The 22041-nt window shown below is 45.1% G+C and overlaps 1 protein-coding gene across 1 annotated transcript in view; it reads right to left on the reverse strand.

Moving 5' to 3' along the window:
• Positions 1-22041, reverse strand: part of PNKD (PNKD metallo-beta-lactamase domain containing) — a 49972-nt gene that overhangs the window by 14526 nt on the left and 13405 nt on the right. The gene's annotated exons all lie outside the window — the stretch shown is intronic.

A 22041-nucleotide genomic window follows, 5' to 3' on the forward strand; every position in this document is an offset into this window, starting at 1 on the left:
GCCGATCCCACGCATGTTTAATACCCTCACTGTATTAGCCTCTACCACTTCTGCTGGGAGGCTGTTCCATTTATCTACCACATAGCAAATTGAGAACTATCACACCTCTTCCCATCTGGAAGGGATATCTTTAAAGACTCGACGCTAAATAATTCTGGTCTATGGGTTTCATATTTGTTATTCTTGAATTCTCCAGGGGGTGAAGGAGAAGTGATGGGGGGGGGGGGATTTAGCTTCAATGCTTCATTGTGATTTATCACATAAGGGATTGTTCAATTGTTTGACCGAAGCCGGCCGTCCCTTTCCCACAAAATAGTTCACAACGTGCCCGATTCTGGAATCATGCGCAGCGGTTTAACAGAAAAAAAAAACTATTTGTGTGACTAGCTTCCTGTTAACCATTAGGATGCTGGACAAGGGGCATTTAAAACATTTAACCCCCGACTGTAGGAAACCTGTCTAATCCCATGGTTGGACCTTTACAATGAGCGGGCCGGGGGTATACATACAAGAGCATGCTGTGGTTAAAAACTGCACATAAATCCACACTGCATGCCTCCCAACTGCCCCGCTTTGAGTGGGACAGTCACGATTTTGCCACACTATCCTGAACAATAAAATTCTGATTAAACATTCAATAGATAGAATTAATTCATTTCAATGAATGGAAATAACCCCCAAAGCGGCCGGAAAATGTTCCCGATCTATTCTTATCTACAGTGTCAGGTCTGCTTAGATAGTGTTTTAACCTCTGGGCCACTAGCTGCATACTGGTGGCCAACACATTACTCTTTGGCCCTTGCTCAGCGGGGGCTCCTATAATGCTCAGCCATGCAGGCGGTATCTGGCTGGGAGCTGTAATGGGAGTTGCAGATCTGAATTGCTACATCTGTAATAGTCTGGCAGCTGGAGGGTTAACATTCGGTGAGGGCCATTCTGCTGTTATTACCCACAGGAGGCGATCTACCCGCCGTGGTAACCACAGCTGTGGGGTTCTCGAGCCCTCGCCTGCTTCTATGATATAATTAACATCAAATTTCAATTAACGTTTCATCTTAACTCCCAGCAGCGGGATACCCGGCCGAGAGCAACTACCCCGGGGGAGGCATTCCTACGGGGGCCGCGATGAGCCGATGCCGGGGCATTTACTGCATGTTCTGCCTCTGTATTCCCTTAATCACGAAAGAAATCCATAAGGCTGGATGGCGGCTTATGGCTTGGATCCTCCAGTCCTGCTTTATCTGGATGTGTAAGCAGCGCCACGGAATATGTTAGCGCTTAATAAATAAAGAGTAATAATAAAACGACTGAGCCGGTGCGTTGTTTGAAATTGCGGTTGAAGGTGACGATTAACGGCCGATATCTCTTTACTGGAAGTCGGGTGACAGAAAATACCCTGAAGAAGTAAAAAATATTATTAGAATAATAAAAATACAAACCGCGCATGTTCTGGGCACTTTCCTTTGTTTGTTGATATTCCTTTTGGTGATTAATAATTTCCCTAAAAAATGTGAGCCCTTCAGCCATTTAGTCATCTGCCCCATAACACTGAGTCATTAAGACACAGGCTCTCTGTGTTTTTTGTCTTTTGGGAGGGGGGGGGTGTCAGAGGACGGCCTGTGACGATTTAAAGGTTATCTGCATGCGCCAGACGACTGACAGCTCATGTAATCTCCTTTCTCATGGCTTCCCAAATGCCCCCACTGGGGCAACTCCTACTACAGATAGTGATCCCAACTATCCCATTCCACGTATACACAACACCCATGGCGCTCAGGCAGCCAAAAGGCAGTGAAGTTTCGTATCGGCAGTGCCGGGGGCACACAAGGGTTAGTGGAATCGGGCTATCTTTGTGGCTATGTTTCCTGTGGTTAATACCAAGGCCGTTATTCTAAAGGCATTAATGACAAGCAATGTAAAGCAACCTCCTCTGAGTCCTGCACCAGTTACAGGAACAGTTAGACAATATATTGTTCTAAGAAAAAGAAACAAGGGAAGTAATTAGAAAAATATTATTATTAGTTAATATTATTACAATTATTAATATTACTACTACTATAATACAGTATAATAATATTTTTGTGGCATCCCCTTTTATGAACCTTATAGCCGGGATAAAAAGCCGATCGTTCAAATGTCATACTTTACATATTTATCCAACAGAGACACAGAATCCCGGCCCTTTAAATCTCTCCTGATTAAATCAGAGTTCCATTAGGAAAATGCATGCGCGACTTAAGTGCCGAGTCCCTTTAATCATTAGAATGGTTATGTTTGGAACGCGCCGATATTATTGTTTCTTCTGTCCATGCGATTGAAAGCATTTTGTTTCCAAATGTAGCAACGGGTTATTGCGCAATACTCAGGATACAGAACGTTGGCCAATTATTAAACGTTCTATAGAAGAACCGGCTGCACTGAATATCTGGTCGCGCATGCCACGTGGCTCGCCTTAGCTGTTTGATTGTTTCTGGGGTGAAAGTACAAATTCTTTACACTTTCACACTGACAGCTTCTTTTTATAATCGGGATACAGATCCGTCTACGTTGCATCATCCAAACTCTATTTATTATTATTATTGCCTTTTATTTATAAATAAATAGTTAGAAGAAATTGCTGTTTTTATTTACAATGCAACACTCTGGCACAGAGATAGGACGTGTGTGTTTGTGTGTATGGGAGAGAGGGAGTGAGTGTGTATGGGAGGGAGGGAGTGAGTGTGTATGGGAGGGAGGGAGTGAGTGTGTATGGGAGGGAGGGAGGGAGGGAGTGAGTGTGTATGGGAGGGAGGGAGGGAGGGAGTGAGTGTGTATGGGAGGGAGGGAGGGAGTGTGTATGGGAGGGAGGGAGGGAGTGTGTATGGGAGGGAGGGAGGGAGTGTGTATGGGAGGGAGGGAGGGAGGGAGTGAGTGTGTATGGGAGGGAGGGAGGGAGTGAGTGTGTATGGGAGGGAGGGAGGGAGGGAGTGAGTGTGTATGGGAGGGAGGGAGGGAGTGAGGGAGTGAGTGTGTATGGGAGGGAGGGAAGGAGGGAGTGAGTGTGTATGGGAGGGAGGGAGGGAGGGAGGGAGTGAGTGTGTATGGGAGGGAGGGAGGGAGGGAGGGAGTGAGTGTGTATGGGAGGGAGGGAGGGAGGGAGTGAGTGAGTGTGTATGGGAGGGAGGGAGGGAGTGAGTGAGTGTGTATGGGAGGGAGGGAGGGAGTGAGTGTGTATGGGAGTGAGTGTGTATGGGAGGGAGGGAGTGAGTGTGTATGGGAGGGAGGGAGGGAGTGAGTGTGTATGGGAGGGAGGGAGTGTGTCTATGGGAATGAGTGTGTGTATGGGAGTGAGTGGGTGAGTGTGTGTGTGTGTATATGGGAGTGAATGAGTGGGTGAGTGTGGGGTGTAGGTATAAAAAGTGAAAAAGGTTAAAAAGGGACCTCATCATCCAAGAAACCAATGAAAAGTACCATTTGGCATGATCATTCTATTGGTTGCTATAGTAACAAAACCACCAGAATCAATCCTTATACCAATACTCCATTGTTGTTAAAACTAGAAAAATTACAACAAAACGAGATTATGTTGTAAACAAACCCCCCTAAATATATTAGGTGTATTGGGGGTCGTGACAAAAAGGTGGGGAGGTGCAGGGTAAATGCCAAAAGTGTGTGGGCCTGGAGGCGTGGCCTCACTGGAACAGCCACTTCGCAGGGTTTAGCTGCAGAGCGTTGGCCCATGCAAAGATGGGACTGTGCCTGAAAATCAGGACTGTCCTGTGAAAACCAGGGCTGTTAGTAGATATGATTAGAAAAACTCTCCACAGCCAAGTGGTCTGCAGAGAGGGGGCTAATGAAGTTTCAGAAGCCAAAACATAAATAAGTGTAATCTCCACAACAGGCAGAATGTTCTCATTCCCACCCAGTGACCTTGCAGAGAGGAGAAAGAAGATTAGCTTCGGGGCCGTTAATCTATCGAGCATCAGGCCGCGGGTTTAACCCCTTATTATTTTAGGTCTATAAAACCAGAAACCCCTTCTTTTGAATAAAATGTGTCCTTTTTAAACAACCTCATACCCTCCAAGTGTCCTTCTATCACTGAGACTATCTGTATCTGCCATGAATAGCTACCCTGTATATTCATTAGTTGGGGAAATTCATGTATTTTGTGTTCAGTAAAAGAATATAAATAATAAAATATTGTATATTTTCTTTGAGTTTTAAACCATAGTAATCTTATCACGTTGCGACTGTTTTGCTCGGTTGGGTAACGATGACCTCATAAGAATCCATCTACAAACCAGCAAAGAAAATATAAGGAGATTAACATTTCCCGCTGGACGTATAATCGCTTTTCCTCTCTGTGTCTTATCCTACGGACAGGGAGGGTTCCACAGCCACTTATTAAATAATTTTTTATTGCTAATGCCAGTGTGATCTACCTTGTGGGTTCAGCCCCTGCAGACATAATAAAAGCGGAAGCGGAGAGATTATATCGCGGGATTCGATGGTTACAACGGGCTGGCATGATAATGGCGAGTTGGCTTTATCGAGAACAGTTGCAACAATTTTACAAGATTTCGCAACAACAGAAATAGACAGACTTAAAAGATAAATATCCGGTCTACCTGCCAAGACACAAAACACTTACATGCGCGGGATCAGCATACGGCTCCTGAATCTAAGACGAGACCAACGACCGATTAAGGTTTGAGTCTTTACAGCAGGAGAAACGGGCGACTAGACGGGGGCCGGATGGGGCCGATCTGCCGGCAGTATCTAGGTTTCTTTATTGGTGGGACTGTACAGGGCATTGGAGGGCATCATCTCCCAAACATTCTATAAGTGTCCAAACTGGAACACAACCTCATATATTATACACTGTTCTAGATTAAAATCAAAGGGTCTGGTCACCCCCGTGATAAATTCCCATGGAACGTTCCTGGATCCTTGTAACTAATACACAATAATTTATTTTGTATACAAAATAGGTCAACAAACAAAAGTGTTTTTCTTTCCATAAAACCTCGGCTATGATGCTCTGCTCTCCCTCCGTCACACGCCACGTGATTTTGTTTTTTAAGTAATCTCAACAGAATCTGATCATCTGACTCGGGGAAAAAGGGGAAAAAAAACCCAGAAAATATAAATTCCGCATTGTTCTAACAAGGACGTCCGTTTTCTGCGGATAGATCCACCTGTTGCACCCCCGGCGCATGTCTGGGATACTCTGTTTGGGATCTGATGACAGGCTAAAAAAAGCACATCCTTAAATTGTTTGCACCTGCGCAACGGGCTCCATTTGTACTTCCTGTGGACCAATGGGCTGCCTTTATTACATCATTTCCTTAGATTTTGTGATTCCCCCAATGAAACTTGTGATTATATTACCAGCCGCACCGCAAGGACCAAACGGGTCCCTTCCTGCACAGATACAATCCTAAAACAATCTTTTTATTATGAATACACCAAAAAATATATATATTCTTCCCTGCTCTCTACTGCGTTATCTGACAGGGGCGGAGCCTCTGTGCACACCCTCTCAGCCGATTGGAGGAATAGGGGAGAAGCTGTCCCCATGAGGTGCGCTGTGGCTCCACCCTTTTCAGGAAGAACTCCAAAAGGCCAGAATAATGCAGACGGCTCCGCAGAGGAAGAGAAGTGAAGAAATGATTCCTCCGCAACAGGGTGGAGCCTTACTGCAACCCTCTCCTCCGATTGGAGGAATGAAGAGGCCAGACCATTCCAAATTTCGTCCGAACCAATAGGGCAGGAAACAAAAATTTGCTGTCCGAAAACGAATGGACCAAAAACAAAGCAAATCAGCACAAGTCTGATATATACATATAAACAATTTGTGTGTCTACAACAGGAGCAGACAGGATTAATTATTCCTCCCCACCATCTCTCCCCTACTATTAAGTTGCTGATTACTGCTGGTTTTAACAAATAAACGTAGTTGCCTCCTACGTCCCATTATCCCGACTTCTGCACCAGTCATATGATAAAAATAAATGTTTCCAAAAGGAGGAACCACGTTGGCCCCTGAGATCCATCGCTTGCTGGTAAATATGTTCTAAGCACACAAGGTGGATGATGTCATCGGGCAAATGACTACAGAACTGTTAATATTTAGACAGTCTGTAAGTTTCCTGCACAGTTACGCTCGGCGGCGGACTGAGAAATTCGGCAGAATTTCTGTGAAAATAACAGGCGATCAGCTGACGCCGGGGGTTTCGGGAGGAACTTCACCGAACGCGGGGATCGCTGGTTGTCGGCTCGTATATTATTTACTCTAATGTCTCGTGTGCCTCCCCTGCTTTGGTAACAAGTGCTTGTGCAAAGGGTCCGGCGGGCTTTGTGTCAGCTCAGTGTACATGCGCAGAGGTGGCTGGCAAACTGAGTGTGAGATGGAGCCCCACCTGAAGCCCCAGCGATCTATACTAGTCCTGAATTAATCCTTAATGACCTTAATCAGCCGTTGGTCTCCTCTTAGATTCAGGAGCCACCCTCTCATTAAAGATATAGCCTAGTGACCCTGAAACCATTTTTGAAGAGAAAAGCATTTAACACCGTTTTGTTATCCAGCGTGAGGTTGAAGAGAAGACGTCTTGGTTTATTTTTGGCAAAAATCTCCCCTGAAACATCCCGTTAAGCAGATGAGGCTCCAGGCTTTGGGGACACAGACCTTAAACTGACACTCCAGGGGGCTTTAATGCGTATGATAGCCAAGGTCCCTTTAAATCCCTGTCGTATCCTTTTCCAAATGCATTGGGTGGGATCCTGTACATGCGGGAGGGCAGCTGCAGAGGCAGGGCTGCAGCTTCCACCTCGAGTGTTTTCGTTTCTTCCTGTTTTTGAAGAATTTAGATATAGAAAAAGATGTGCTTGTCTCGGCTGCCGAGGACTTTAAACTGTCCCTTCAAGGAACGCGGTATATAAGCTGACATATTTATGACGCATCCGCACCCCTCCGACAACCTTTCAGCGTCCGGGCGCTCGGACGGCGTTACCTGCGCTTCTCGTATCGGGAGGAACGGAAATTCATTTCTACGTTTCAGGTTTGGAACCCTCGGCTGCCAAACAGGAGGAACGGACGGCGTCCTACATCGTGGAACGTATAGAATGTGCTGTAACTAAAAATTGTTAATTACGGGCCTGGGGTGCAGGAAGTCCTTATCTGCCAGATTTTCAACATATGAAGACTGCTTGATGTCAGTTACCTACCCTGTAAACTACCCTTCTTCCCACTGAAACGGACTATATATCAGTACATTTTAACCCCTTCCGTGCTATAAGGGTATGGACTGTAGCGTAGTATGAACCCCCAGCACTGTATACAGTATTGTAGGTTGTTATTGACAAAAACCTGTTTTTTTTCCTCATTTTCTCCCAATAAACTCCCTTTATCTGCAGACCCGAAGCTGCCGTTTCTGTCAGTCATGTCATATTTTTGGTGACTTTCCCTGTTCAAACACTGAGCTGATGCTTTATGGCGATGCTAATGAAGTCCGTTCCTCCATAGACTTTTATTAGTCAGAGAGTCCGGCTGGATGGCACTGTGACTGAGGCATTCTGTGGATTACCGCTAAGCAGTATGATAACAAATTAGCGCGTATGTCTAGCTGGGCTATGATTACTCTGATGCATGCAGCAAATACCCCGGGGGGTTACAGAAGATAATTTTAAGCTTGGAGGCATTCATAAAACATTCCATCTCCTGCTAGTCAGGGCAGAGTCATAAAGTGCGCAATAAAAATATATAAAGATTAAAGTCACAATGATTTAGCACTTTCATTTTTCTTTAAGCCATTTCTCTGCCGCGCACTTCCTTTTCTCTCCCTACTCATCATTAACACAAAAGGATCATACGATTCCCGTGCTTTGCCAGTACATATATATATATACATATATATACACATACATATATATATATATATATGTACTGGAAAAGCACGGGTATCGTATGATCCTTTTGTGTTGCCAATGACGTGGATTAAGTTTCTAAATATATTCAGATTTTTTTTTTTGTTAAGTGGGCAGAACGGCAGCGCTTGGTGACGGGAAAGATGTTAAAAGTGTTAAAACCCCGGAGTCTTCACATCAGCAGCGGTTTTCTGTCATATTTTATCACCTCCTCTCTACACACTAAGAAGGTTTATTCACGGCAACCCCCCCCAGTGTCTGTGACGGTAACAGCATCGCATCAGATATCACCTTGGACGGGCATCTAAAGGGTTAAGGATGCGACTATCAGATCTATGGGATTATCGGATTAAAGGGGCTGCAAAGCGTTAAACGGTCTGGAATGTTTGGAAGGAGACGGAGAGCTACCGATATCTTAAAGGGAAAGGATCGTTTTTTTTACCCCAGTTGTAGTTTTTGCCCAATTATATAATGGTTTCAGACAGCTGCATATCAGCCATTTGTAGGAAAAACAATAGAATGGCTCTGTCTCAATCACCCAGGAGGACAGAAAATCCCAGAAAGTGTATGGCGGAACGGACTTTATTAGCATTGCCATAAAGTGTCAGCTGGGGGATTATATTATTGTATACAGTGCGGGGGGTCCTGTTTTTGTCTCTTTTTTAGGATGTTGTAACAAAGTATCTACGTTTCTATCAGGCTTCTTGCGTTTATTTCTCTCTTTCTGTTCAGTTTGTATCTTTAGTAATCTGCAACTGGCGCAGGACTCAGGGTACGAGATAAAAATAAAAGCAGTAAAACTGCCGCCGTTTGGTGTCATCACCAAAAATAACCGTAGAATTGTTTTATGATGTTTTGCAAACTTCTCTACAAACGAGGGAATAAACAAGAGATTATTTGGGGTTCGTTTAGCTAATTTCCAATAAAAAGGGGCCAAGGGTTAACCCCTTACACCCCCTGTGTTAGAAACACAGAGCCTGCCGGCAGATCGGCCCCATCCGGCCCCCGTCTAGTCGCCCGTTTCTCCCGCTGTAAAGAATCAAACCTTAATCAGTCGCTGGTCTCGTCTTAGATTCAGGGGCCGTATGTCTATCCCATGCATGTTTAATACCCTCACTGTATTACCCTCTACCACTTCTGCTGGAAGGCTGTTTCGTTTAGGGTAGAGCTACCTTTTGTAAAGACTACCAACATCACTAATATTCTCCATCCCGGGGAGGAGGGGGGGATTTGTTGCTCTAATAATCATCCACAATTCACTGTTTGATGCATAAAGTGATCATGCGTGTTCTAATACCAAAATCGGAGTCATGTTCGGTATTTCATGCCAAAAACATGACTGGCACGTAACGTGTCACAGGATGCGCCGTCTGTTTACGTGTGTGAGCCGTGTCACAACAAACCAATGACTGTATGTCACAAACAATGTAATCACCAAAACAGCCCGAGTCACCGCAGAGGCCGGCGTCACGCATTTAAATGAAACGTTACAGAAAACGTCCACATTAATTACAGTCTCCGTCACGGCAGATTCACGCGCGTCGCCCTGGCAACGCAGACACGACAGTCCATCTGACCCGACGGTCTCGACCCGACGGTCTCTCGCTGGGCGTCATGAGGGTCACCGAGCGATCACATCCCTGATATATGATAAACACGTATGTGCACATAATGTACATGCATACAATCCGTCTCGCATCGCCCGGAACGCTCTCTCTTACACCGGGGGCTGATCGGCCGTCACCAGCGCAGCCGTCTCTCTCACACAATGGGCGATGGAGAGATTTCCATCAGCAGACAAGAGATCCGCGTGACCTCTATGTCAATGATCTTCTTTACTTGCCTATTCAAAAGATTCAAACAGTTGGGTCTCCCTCCAAAGACAAAACCAGGACGCGGCGCCGGGTACCCACAACTCCCAATCAGACACAAACATGTAGTAAATCACGGAGGCAGTTACTGGGCAGCAATTCACGGAGGGCTGCGGCTTGGGGCGATAGGAAGCCGGCTAATGCAATTACTTCTCACCAGGGCATATCGCCTAAACACAGTAACACCCGAAAAAGAGACCCCTGAGCTCCCGAAATCACGCGTAACTTTACATGTTTTTTCTACATGGGGGCTACAGACTCCGTTCCTCTCGAGCTAACACAGCATTGTCCATTTTTCCTATTATTTTCCCCCAAAACTGCCCTGTCCGGGTCGAAGTCGGTTAACAGCGGCAACCTGGCAGTTTGTGTGATCCTTTAACCCTCTGTGGTGGCACAGAGCAAAAAAAATGCCCCAAAGGGTTAAATAGCAGGACTATTGATGGTTCAGGGATGAGGAAGATGAGGCAGTAAACTGACAGACAGACAGACAGACAGACAGACAGAGAATGTCAGATCAATAATATATGGATTAATAAAAGATCAATAACCAATAAAATGCAGAATCCCCCAATTAATATGAATTGGACGGAATATCAGACGTGTTATATAAGGAGAATGCATAAAATAAATGGATTTACAGACAGGGCGCAGCAGCCCGGTTACTGATAAGGCTGTGAGGGGTACCTGCCACCCCCTCCTATTCTGGCTGGGCATAGTGGGAGCTGCAGTGACTGCCCAGTGCTGACACCCCCCCCCTGCAGACTCACGCTATCCTGAAGAAAGGCTTCTCCGTACGGGCCATGACTGCCCTGAGCAGGTGTGTGGCCCCTGGGAGCCGGCAGTTGGCGGGCAGGAGGAGCAGCAGCAGCAGGAGTAGCAGCGCACTGCACGCGGACAGCAGCAGCACGAGCATCAGCATTAGCGACAGGGCACGCCCCCAGGTGACACAACCCGCCCCCTACACCGCGAGGCCTCATCTGCATGGTCCCGCCTCTCCCGGGACAGACGCGACCTGAGCGCCACCGTGTGTCAGAAAGCGGAACTACACAGAGCTGCTGCCCTCAACCAGTTAAGTGTTCGGTTAGTAATGATCATTGAGATGTTTTCACATGTGAGATTTAATACAAAACAAAGAAACTTTAAGACTGTCTGTTTCACAGAACAAAATGACACCGAAGGGCCCTTGGAGTGGGCGCTTTAAGATGCTGGTAGCCCCTAGGCAGGGATGCTGTAAGAGGGTGGTCGGCCCTGGGCAGATTATTGAAGAGAGTCTTTCTGTATTCACAAAGAATGCTATAAATGAGAAATAAATCACCCCCCCACCACCACACACGGTAAATAGGGGCAGATTGTACAAGGCTGATCCCGGGGATTCTGGTGCTGCCGTCGGGGAGCGAACCTCGTGGGGCCCCAGACTCTATGAGCAGAGGGCCCTAGGTGAATACCTTGGTCGCTTTTATGTCTGGACCCTAAAAATTTCAAATAAATATGAAAAAAGGATATTCCTCGTGTCTTCTGTTATTTTTGGATCTCCCCAAGTGTGAAGATGAGTCCAGACAAGGCGCATGAAGCTGAAATGAATCCCTAGGGGGGATTGGGTTATTTGTAGGGTGGGCTTTTGTCTTGTGTTTTCGTTAAGATCAAGCGAGCGCTTGTGAGAAAGGGAATGCTTTGTAGCAAATGATTGTCTGCTTAGTTATTCTTATATCTGTCTGTATCTGTATATAAAAACATATAGAACGTGTAGAATAATAAGTATCAATGTGTGAGTGTGTAAGGCTGCCCTCTAGTGGACAAACACAAAACTGCTTGACAAGTTTCCCAAACCCCAAGAGCACAAAAAGTCAGGACAGTCAGAATTAAGAAAAAAAAAATAATATAGAAAATATTTTCCTTCACTATTTATTGATTTATTTCTCTGTCATCAATTTAGTACCGGCGAATGATTTTGGGCGTAACCAAAGACCTTTATAGTATATTACAGCATATATCAGGACACCACAGGAAAAAATATTTTGTATTAAAATATTCTAAAAGCATAAAAGTCATTGTCTTATGTATGAAATACAACCAGAGATTTTTTAAAATATTTTTTTGTTTGTTTAAGTTCCCTTCAGGGAATGCAACCTCCAAATAGAAGAATATCTGTTGTCCACCATGGCCCTTGATGGTCCACGATTTGGCACTTTTTCCTTATCAAAGTAGAGCACCCAAACCCAAACTCAATTCAATAGACCCTCACTAGGTTCCAAATCTGTCCCTCTTTTCACACACCACTTGTGAAAACGTGTATATCCCGATAAAAATGACTGTACTAATTCTAAATGGCTAACTTCCCAAATATAAATAGCTATATCAATAGGACACAAAGTTACAAAACAAATGCATGAAAGCCCACCAATAGTAATTGCTCACAGCTCTAATTACTCCCCCATAAACAAATGTGTCCTTTTTTGGGGGTATTTGGAATGTTGGGAAGTATGTAAATGTTTCATGTGTGCGTGTATCATACTAACACAATAACATGCATATAACGCTTGCGTGAACGGCCCGATCCGGAATGCTTTGCCGTATTATACAAACTTCTATAAATGCCTCACCTTGGAGTGATTGTTAATGCAATAAAAATACGTCGGGGAGAAATGTTGAGCTCTATGGTGAGTGTTAGATGGACAGGCATGGCGTCCAGGATTATGGGGAGCCTGGAAAACCTCGGCATGAATAATTAGACTTGTGCATTCGTCTTCGGGCGAACATGGAAACGAACATGAAGAGTGCGTTTTCGTGTTCGTTCCGAAGACACGCCGAAGAGAAGACGGCGGCGGTAAAACGTAGGCGAAGACGAAGACTCACACCACGAAGATCTTCGTGATCGTGATCGTGATCGTCTTCGTCTTCGTCTACCATTCCCCCCCCCCCTTCTAACTTACCTTGTCTTCGCGGCAGTTCCCGGAAGTGGAAATCCGCAGGTTCGCCGTCATGGTTACAGGGCAGTGCGAATGAGCTTATTGGTCGCCTACAGGGACCTCCTCTGGCATCAACCAATTGGTTGATGCCAGAGGAAGACCCTGCAGGTAACCAATAGGCTCACTCGCACGGCCTTTGTAACCCCTGACAGCGAACCTATGGATTTCCAGTGGCATCTGCAGGTAAGTTACAGCATTGGGGTTTTAAAACCCTAATGCTGCAACTTACCCGGCACATCCCACGGACATTTAACTAATTGAACAGGGAGGGAGACCAGCGGGATGTGCCGCGTAAGTTACGGCACCAGGAGTTTAACGGTCTGTACGAGCGACCCTATTGGTCGCCAGCAGGGGAGCCCCCTGCTGACGACCAATAGAGTTGCTCATACGTAATTTAAACTCCTGGCGCCAGAGCTGCGTTAACCCCGTATTAACCCCTTAACCGGGAAAACGCAGATGAAACGAGCACGAAGAATGTCCACGAATATTCGCCCGAAGAGAAGACAGGAACAGGCGAATATTCGCGGAACACGAAGATTTTTTCCCCCCCGAAGACGGGCACGAAGAGCCCCCTGGTACCCAAGTCTATGAATAATCCTGTAACAGACAGCTTGCCGTCACCGTGTCATAAATACTTCATTAATCATTGGAGAGTGCGTGCTTATTGGGGTATAATTGTTTGGAGATATTTAGTTTAAAAAAGGTACTATTTATTATCAATGAGGCATTTATGGATCTTGTACTGGTTTAATATCTTATCATTTTAGCATCTTGTGTCCCTCTCTTTCCTCCCCTGATGCCCCTCTTTTCTAGGAGGTCGGAGTGTTTGCTGGGTATGAGGGATCGCAGGGTTCTACTGCCCTAAAAGCCCCAATAATGTCTAAGAAAGAGCAGTAAATGGCATTTAATGGACATTAAAGGCACTTAATGCATATGATAGCTGAATGCACCCTTGTAAATGCATGGGTGAGATTTCGAGGGGGTCTAACGAGATCTCCCACATTCCTTCCATTGATATAAATAGGAGCATTTTCCTGTACCTGATTGGCAGCTTCAAGCATTGGGGGGGGGGGGGGTTGCGCAGATCTGAAGCTGCAGCTTGTCCTGAAAGTAAATCCTTTCGTATGTTTCGGACCTGTATGTTACAAAGTATTCCAATATGCATTCTTCGTCGGTGAGGCTGCGCTGGACATTACACCGTCCCTTTAAACTCTATAAATAAAATACATGATTCTTCTTTTAAATGCCTTAATCGGGCGCATAAACAGCTATAAAAGTAACATAAAAAGTTTGGATTATGCTAAAAAAAGAGGAAGGTTTTAGTCTTTCAGCGGGAGTCTAAATGAGACAAAGGGTTTTTTTTTTCAACGGCAGTCAAATTACATGTTTCTAACTGTCACAAAAGTCAAATGTCTCTAAATCTCCCCCTCCCCCCCACGAGCTCTTTTAACGCAACAGGAAAGCTTTTGAAATCATTAAATAGAAATAAGTATTGAATTTCCATTCAGAGCTTCAATACATCGGGAACGACTAAATTATACATTGTGGAGACAGTATTTTCATAAATTAATTTAATTGTGAATTATGGTGAAATGCCCCCCAGGTCTAGATGGAAAAGTAACATTAGCTTCTGATAGCCCACCTCCTCGGAGGGTGCAGATGCCAAAATGTCTTCAGCGGATTACCCATTTAAGTAAATATTCAGTGAGCGTATGTCGCTGTTATAAAAAAAAATATTTACATAAAAATAATTTGTGTTGCTGCTCCTTTAAACCCACACCGCTGGCTAAATTTTGCAAATAAGTGGGTTTTTGTGTTATAGTGAAATTTTATGTTTTCGGTAAAACTTTTTATGGTTTATGGATTTATTTTCTGTTTTTTTGTACATTCTTATATCCCACGACATAGAATGGCATTAAAATTCAACTTTTTTGCGTTTCACCTGACTCTACAATGCATTGCTCACGGCCCTTGCACTGAAAGGGTTAAACAGGGACGCTTTGCCCAGTATAGCTAAAAGTGGAAGAATCATGCTGGATAATTACTGTATTTGGGATTGGTGGAAAGTAATATTTTCTCACCATGAAGTGAGAAACCTCTAGGAGCTCTGAATGGTTGCTGGGCATGAGGGTATCCCAACCCAACAGATGGCACAGACACGCTGTTTGGGGTCACAGATGGCACAGACACGCTGTTTGGGGTCACAGATGGCACAGACACGCTGTTTGGGGTCACAGATGGCACAGACAAGCTGTTTGGGGTCACAGATGGCACATACAAGCTGTATGAAGACACTGACAGGCAGTTTGGGGATAGAGATGGCACAGACAAGCTATTTGGGGGCTAATATGGCACTGATAAGCTGTTTGGAGGAAAAGCTTGCACTGAGGGACATGTTGTTTGGTGAAGTTGTGGGGCACTTTTCACTGCTGAGAAACCCCAGTCACCCACTGCCACATTTTATTGCCCTTTCCATACGAGTCTGTGGAATGTTGGCATGGGTGTCCACGTTTTATTTTGGATGGAGGCAAAATACTAGCCCCACCAAGGGGAGCATGGATGTGGATAACAGCTGGACATGGGGGGTCCTTTATTTCCAGATGCCCATGTCATTAGGGACTCTGCAGGGAAGGGCCCGCAGCTAGGACATTGCCCTGAGCCCCTGTTAACTGCCCTGAACACAGAATGTGCAGATCACCAGCACCCAGTGACTCCGACTCCCATCACCCCTCAACATCCGGGCACCGAAACAAAATGGCGACAAACCCTTTTTGCATCTGTTGATTCTGTGCGGTGTTTTCTTCCATCTTACTGATACAGAAACCAATAAATGCAAATATTGGAATAAGCAAATAAAAGGCATCTAATTAACCCACGCAAGTCATAGGAGGCATAAAATTAACCATTTGGGAGAGAATAGGGTGGATATTGCCCCGGGCTACTGCTTAACCTATTAAGTGCCACAGTACAGTACATTTCAATGCATTGTGTTACCTGTGCTCATTCTTGTGCTCATACCTTCATTCTTCAGCGAGCGACACGTGTTTTAGGTGACGTCGCTGGAGGCTGGGTGTTTTATTTCCTGACATAAGAGAATCCTTATGTAACCGGGTGAATCATTTAGAACAAGAACAAAGTGTTTTATTTGCGAAAAAGCAACCAATAAAAACATTTATTGCTGTTATTGATACATAAGTTACAACATACATCGAAACATGGCTGTAACTGGGCCATGTGCCTCAAGGTTCAGAAGGGGGCCACCTGGACCCAGTCCTGCTGTAAGGCTATGAGGGCAACCATGGCAATTCAAGGAGTTTGTGCCCCCCCTGTTTTCCCACAACAAATGCGCAAGTACTGGCTGTACCCCTTTTTTTTAATTAATTTTATTATTAGGGAGCCTTGTGAACACAACACTTACTGCACATTTTGTTTTGCTTTGCAGAACCCCGTGATACCCCAATACCCAGCAAACATTCTGAGCTCCTAGAAAAGAGGAGCACCAGGGAGGAAACAGGGACTGGCTAAAATAAACAGGGACACATAGTAGTTATGCAGCATCTGGCTAGCGGATATGTGTAAATGGCTTCTCTTTCAAGCACACAAATTCTATTTGCATGACAGGTGCAGACTAACCATGAAATCTATTAATCGCAGAGATGCTATTTTGTTGCCCATTCTACCCATTAGTCATTTCACTTTAAAAACTGACCTCATGGAATCCCTAGTGAGTCACCTGAACTCAAGCAGGGGCTAAAACCATGACATGTCATTGAGGAAGGTGCAGGTTGGTGCGTTCCATTAAACAGCCTGAATATCTGATCCTAGTACAGTCAAAGTTTGAGTTCAAATCCCTAAAATAAAATATTTTGTCTGCCATCTTCTGTAGATAAACATAGAATCTGACGGCAGAGAGATCAGCCCCATCTAGTCGCCCTCTACCACTTCTACCTGGAAGCTGTTCCACTTATCCACCACCCTCTCGGTAGACTTTCATAACTTTCACATTTGCAAATGCTTTTATCATACATATAATTACACGCATATAAGCACAACTACACCGCAGAATAAAATAGTTGGTATGTAGAACGAAACAAAAATGCATTTTTTTTCCTTCTATGGTGATTTAATATATCTATTATATTACATTCATCGCTAATGCTTTACGCAGCAAATCTTTTAATTTAAAACATGTTGGACTGAGGATTTAACCCTTTGCTTGAACACAGAGTGGTGAAAGAGTTAACAGCTGGCTTTCTTGCAATACTGAGTGAATCCAGCAGGGGGAGCCGCTGCCCCACACCCATCCCTTGGCATTTAGAATTTAGAAGGGAGTGTAGGAAACACTTCTTACCCACACCCAGCCCCTGAAGTCTGACTTACAGACACGAAGGGCTGGTTAGTCCAGATATACGCGGGGTAGAAGAGGAGCCCCTGTTGCAGATCAGCAGGTATGAGGGGCAGAAAGGCATTGGATTTGCCCTTTAAGGTTTATATGGTAACAGTTGGGATGTGGAGCTGTCTGTTTGTTGAGAGAGGTCCCAGGGGGTTGGGGTAAGACGTGGGGCAGAATTCAAAGAGAAAAAGGGGCTTAAAAACAAGTTTGTGGGGAGAGGTAGAATGTTACGAGCTGCTGGGTTCTGAGGTCATCCGATGTATCGGGGAATGGAACGTTAGGGATACAATGTTTACCGTTTATTTGTAAACATTGTTTCTTATGACGTCTAGATATTTCATACATGGCGACTTGTTGGGTGTGTGGAGGTGCCTCCTGTTAACTCTTTTTTTGGGGAGGATTTAAAGGAAAATAAATAACTTCACGATCTGAGTTAATTCTGGAGATCCATAAACATTCCTAAAATACTAAGGTTTTTGTTTTTTGTTTTAAAGCTTTTTTTTGATGTTTAAAAAAAAAAAAACTCTTCTTTTTTTGTGGTCACGTGATGATGATGATGAGTCCAGGAAAAGGCAGAGAAAGTAGAAAGAAACATATTTTTTTGTGTGTTTTGGTTAGAAACTGGAGGGATTTGGAAAATTCGTGGAGTCCAAATCCTCCTTTTAAAGTTACTGTTTACATTTCCTACAGCCCCTGCCTGGTGACTCTTTCTTGTATCCACCACCCTTTTTTATGTACGCGGCCACCATTTTATTTAGTTTATCAGGGTTATGGATTAAAAAGTAATTCTGGTGCAAAAATATGAAACTCATCTTATCACCATAGCAACCTATGGAATTCCCCTGCTAATTGGCCCATCTGCTGCAACGGTAATAAAACCTTTTTAATTTTTTTACTTTGCACCAAAATAACCCTCTTTGTGTCAGGTGCACATGAGTCAAGATGGGCAAGAACTTTCGCTCATTAAGGTGTCTAAAAGTAACTTCTTTTCCCATTAGAAGAGGTTTCATGAAAGAAATCAGAATAAATTAGGATTTATCAGGCTTCCTGAAAATAGGTGACTTTTCCACTGTTTCCAGTTAAACTGGGCCTTTCGATATATGAGAGAGGCAACAGACAAATGATTTTACTTTGATCTTGATTGTCAGCTTATCAGCCGAGCCCTTGTTACCTAATGTCCTAGTTCTGTCAGATCCTTTGAATGTAGGGACTGTGAGAAGCGCTGCGGGAATTGTTGGCGCTATATAAATAAAAGCTAATAATAATTATATATATTATGTATCCATCATTTACTTCCGTAATTAAGACAATTATACAGCGCCGTGGAATACGATGGCGCTATATCAATCAATAATAATAATAATTCCGTCCGTAGGTTTCTAGATCTGCTTTCTTAGTGTGCGCTGCGCAGGTTCTTGCCTCCGGTCGTCGGGGAGCCATCTTGGTTGTGGCCTCCCCTTACAGATTAATATAGATTATGCTGACTGTGCCAAGGAAAAGATAACGCGATGTAAATTATGTATAGGGCACGATTCATGCGATTTAAAGGAAAGGCAGCTGATTACCATAGCTGCGAACTCTGAGTTGTGGCTTTTGGCTCCCTGCTTGAATGCAGGTGACTCAAGCGTATCTTTAACTAATGACAAGTGACGGTTTTCATGGGGAGGGTATTAGAGCCGTTTGGGAATCTTCACAATGAATGATTAAAGGGTTAATATTTCCTGAGTCTCAGGGGCCGCTCATTGAGTGAAGTCCCAGGTATCTGGTTACTTGTTTTCATGAGCTGGTGCAGGATGTCAAGCAGCGTCTTACAGACCAAGTAACCGGTTGCTAGATTGTATCTGTGTTTTGCCCTCTTCTGCCCGCTCCCCACCCCCACAGGGGGCATTACACGGATCGCCAAACACGTCTTCAGCGGCCTGCGCTGGTAAACTGACTGGGACCCTGGATCCTTTGGTTAGAGGTCGGCAGAAAATCGTTGTGTTATAGATCGCTATTTATATCTTTTTTTATTACTATGTAACAAACGATGTAACCAGGAAGTCGGCTGGGAGCGCGTGGAGCGCGTTAAAGACCCTTTAAATGACCGGGGAGCGGCCTGGCTGGGAGTTGTGAGCCGAGCCGGACCGGACTCCTTTTCCAGCCGCGTGAGTGCCGGACCGGGGTGAGTGCCGGACCGGGGTGAGTACCAGACCGGGGTGAGTGCCGGTGATGTTCGCCAGATGGCCGGTCCGCATCCGAGTGAAACAAATTTACATCTCTGTACAAATTCTCCGATCATTAAGCTCCACGCAGTCGTACGAAGAAAAACAAAATTAGGACAAGAGCCGTTTAATTGAATTACTTGAGCGCGATGACATCACATCCCGGGCTAAATCTGATTGGGAAAGACATTTGGTTTCTGCTGCCATGGTAACAAAGGAACAAACAATTAATACGCATTAAGTAAGCGGTCCGTCTAATCTGCCCATTTATCAAGGTTCAGAAGCCACGTCTCGTGTCGCTGTATTAGCCTCGACCGCTTCTACTGGGAGGCTGCTCCACATATCTACGACCTTCTTGTTAAAGCATATAAATGGTGTACGGGTTCATGTAATAAGAAATCTAGAATTCTTGCAAAAGCTTTATCCTTGGATCATTTATTAAGGCGGATTTGCCTCGAGGGCTCCGGAGATTTCTTAGAACTCCATGAATGCCGATCCCAGCCGAGCCGCTCCACCCAAATTCCTCCAACAGCCCGACCTGTTCTGTGGATTCCATCTGATTGCAAGCAGGGCTGTCTGGATCGGCATCGATGTCCTTTTTTTTGGTTGCTGTTTTTAAACCGGTTTTTGTCACTTTTATATGTAGTAAGAAGCTGCTCCTTAACGAGTTCCGGAAGCCGTTACCGTCCCTAACGCTCTAACACAGCGAGGGGATTAACCATGCGCGGGATAGACATACGGCTCCTGAATCTAAGACGAGACCCACGGCTGGTTACGGTGTCTGTGGATCCTGAGCTCAGTCCGGACCCCTCTAGTTCTCTCCCCCCTCTGCCCACCTGTTGCCCGACGTGTCCGGATCTCCGTTACTGGAACTTCACCTTTAATCCGCTTGTGCTGTGTGTGATGGGAGTTGCGTGTTTGTATCACAAGAATACTCTGTATTCTAGCTCTCGCCTGGAATCTTCTCAGGGGCTCCGGGGGGCTTCCCAATGTTCCGGAGCCCCTGCTTGCGTGGGTTCCATACCCCATGGCGTGTGTTCCAGAGCCCCTTGCGTTGTATTGTGAAGTTTTTGTTATTGGCAGAATGTTTTTATATAAATATTGGCCGCTGTATCGGTTTACAGACAGACTTTTGTATTTAAACTCTTGGCTTTGAGACCCCCGTGCCCAGTGCCAGACCCCCCCCCCCCCCGCCGAGGAATATCACGCCGAGGTTGTGTTTATAAAACCTTTTAGAAATACCGGCTGTGATCGTAGGAGAAAGTCTGAGTCCCCGAGCGGCCCGGGTACCGTTATCGGCCCCCGGCGGCGTCGGGAGTCACTCGGCCCCCGTCATCCAAACAAATTCCGGCAACAAAACAGAGATTGTTTCAAAAGAGCTGCTAAAGCTGAATTTAACCTGTTTGGAGCCAAATGCGGCGCTATGAGCGGAATTCTCAGCCGAAAGCCGACGGTTTTCTCATAAATATATATATTTTTATCTCGGGCGCCGTGGTGATTATTACCCGTGAGACGTTCCGGAGTCGTTAGAGACATGCGTTCCTACCTGTAACTTATAATCACCCGGCCGGGGAATCCGTGATGTTCTGATGCGGGCGAGACGGCCGCGGTTATGATTTTTTGGGTGTGTGTTATGGGAGTTATTCCCTAGAATAGAAGGCACCGAATGACCTGATTTGGGGCTGTTACTCGTAGGGTTCGTGGCTCGCTCACTCATTCATTCACTCATTCATTCACTCACTCACCCAGGTGGGCATGAATGTGGGGTAACAAAACCAAAGCATCCTTAACGTGACGCTCCGACCATCACATGCGCTTTAATGCATCTGATAGCTGAGGGGTCCCTTTAACCCCCCCCCGTAAAGGGGATTAACAAGACCCGGTGCGTGTTCGTAAACTTCTCCCATTGATTTTCAATAAGGGAGCTTTACTGCCTTTGATTGGCTGCTTCAAGCGGTGAATATTGGAGCACGAGGGAAGCTGCAGGTCCAGAGCTGCAGCTTCTTCCTAAAGTAAGTCTATTTCTTAGAGTGTTTATTACGTATTATTAATATTTATTCTTCTACGGGGAGGCCGCCAAATCACCGCATTTTTTCTTTGGACAGTTCCCGGTATTCCGAGTATTTTCCGGACGGCTTGTAGCTTGGAACATATCCAGCGACACCCCCGCCCCCCCCCGCGGACTGTAACGCTTACAGAACTTACGGCAAATGTTATGACACGCGGGGTCTGTCTTTATGACAAACGAGGGTCTGTTTTTCCCACCCAGATTTTTCCGTTTCCAGATTCTGTTTTTTGAACCTCGAATGGCCTCGCACGCAAAACGGAAATCCCCGCGCGACTCGCTTCTCACTTTCACCAAATATGTTTTTGTTTTTAATAAACTTTTCTTTCTCCCCCAGGGGTAACTGTGGATGTTAAGGGGGGGGGGGTAGGATGGGCTGGTTACTACTTTCTTACAGTATTTAAAATTTGAGCTTTACAAAGAATTCTTCAAACAACCCATTAGGTAGGGACTGTGAAAGTGTGGCCGAGGGAAGCTCTTTATCAAGACTTTGTGTGACTTTGTGCCCTACCGCGGGGTATTTGTATAACAGAATGGAGCATTAATAATAATAATAATAATAATGGGGTTTATTTACCCCGTTTAATTTATAAAGCCGTTTCCTGCTGTTTCTATACACATTATCGGGGCTTTTAGG

This window comes from Sceloporus occidentalis, unplaced genomic scaffold (genome assembly GCF_023333645.1).
Source record: "Sceloporus occidentalis isolate IW3139 unplaced genomic scaffold, rSceOcc1.0.p SCAF_136, whole genome shotgun sequence".
In the NCBI taxonomy this organism is placed as follows: Eukaryota; Metazoa; Chordata; class Lepidosauria; order Squamata; family Phrynosomatidae; genus Sceloporus; species Sceloporus occidentalis.